At 35.3% G+C, this 1,657-nt stretch overlaps 1 protein-coding gene across 4 annotated transcripts in view; it reads right to left on the reverse strand.

The window, feature by feature from the left end:
• Positions 1 to 1,657, reverse strand: part of LOC103744879 (24-hydroxycholesterol 7-alpha-hydroxylase) — a 119,379-nt gene that overhangs the window by 58,455 nt on the left and 59,267 nt on the right. The gene's annotated exons all lie outside the window — the stretch shown is intronic.

Below are 1,657 nucleotides of genomic sequence, written 5' to 3' on the forward strand. Positions count from 1 at the left end.
ATGTACCCTGTCTCAGAAAATTGTTATTGAATAGGTTAATGCTGTTGTAATGAAATGCTTCTTTTAATTAAAAAAATAAATAAATAAAATAAAAAAAATAGATAAGAAAAAAAATGTCAATAATATTGAATGGGAAAATGTTAGTTTTTTTTAAAAAAATAGTACTGGGAAAAACTGAATATCAATATGAAGAAGAAAAATTAGAATTCATCTTATACCATATTCAAGAATCAATTCAAATGGATTAGATTTGAAAATGTAAAACTACTAAAAACACAAAGAGGAAATATTATTTGATGTTGCTGTGGGCAATGAGGGTTCTTTGAGAACCCAAAAGCTTGGATAACAAAAATAAAAGCAGACAGACAGAATTACTTGACACACCTTCTGTACAGCTAAGGCAATGATCAGCAGAGTGAGCAGGAACCGGATGAGACAGTTGCTAAACATATACTTGGTAAAGAGTTAATATTCCATGTATATAAGGAACTTTAACAATACTGCAGTAAGAACAAGAACAAATCAAAATAGGTGAAAGATCTAAACAGATACTCCTCAAAAGAAGACCTAGAGGTGGGGCTGGAGAGAGAGCTCAGTGGTTAAGAGCATGTTTCCTCTTACAGAGGACCCAAATGTGGCACCCACACCCACATCAGAAGCCTCACAACTGCCTGAAGCCCCAATGCAATGCTCTCTTCTTGCCTCCAAAGGTACCCACACATACGGGACATTCACACATAGATGAAGAAACATATACATAAATTTAAAAATCTTTGATTTAAAAGACCTTCAAATTATTCAACAAGTGTATAAAATGCTCATTATTATTAATCATGAGAAAAATGGAAATCTAAGCCATCTTGGGATGTCACCTTTCCAAAACACAAAAGACACATGTCAGAGGATGTAGAAGTAAGGAAATCCTCAGAGACCACTGTTTTGTAATGTACATTACTAGAGTCACATGAAAAATAATACAGGAGTCCTTCAAAGGGTTAAAAACAGAGCTATCATATAATCAAACTACCCCACTACTGAACTTATATCCAAAGGATGTAGCATTAATATGTCAAAGAGATATCTGTAACCCCATGTTTATTATAGCGTGCTTTACAGTAGCCATGACATGGAATCAACCTGTATCCATCTGCAGATGAATACAGAAAATGTGACAGGCATTCACGGATACTGTACTAGTCAGCATTTTAAAAGCAGGAAAGGATACAATAAAATGGATGAAGCTGGAAGATGTTAAGTGAAATAAGATAAACACAGAAAGAAATACTAAAGGTAAGGGAGGATTGGGCCAAATAAAACAAAACTGCATTAAAATAGAAGGAACAGGTTCATAAGATCAATAAATCTTTCGTATTATATACAATGTGAAAACTACAGCTAGAAATAATGCTATAATCTACCTGCAAATAGAGTACATAAATGTCTTCACCACAAAAATAAGTCTGGGAGGGACTGGAGAGATGGCTCAGTGGTTAAGAGCACTGGCAGCTCTTGCAGAGGACCTGGGTTCAGTTCCAAGTCCACATGACAGCTAACAACCATCCATAATTCCAATTCCAGGGATCTAACACCCTCTTCTGGACTCTGTAGGCATTGCACAACATGGGTGCATTTACATACATGCAGGCAATACACTCAT

The sequence above is a fragment of the Nannospalax galili genome, unplaced genomic scaffold (assembly GCF_000622305.1).
Source record: "Nannospalax galili isolate Female #2095 unplaced genomic scaffold, S.galili_v1.0 scaffold803, whole genome shotgun sequence".
In the NCBI taxonomy this organism is placed as follows: Eukaryota; Metazoa; Chordata; class Mammalia; order Rodentia; family Spalacidae; genus Nannospalax; species Nannospalax galili.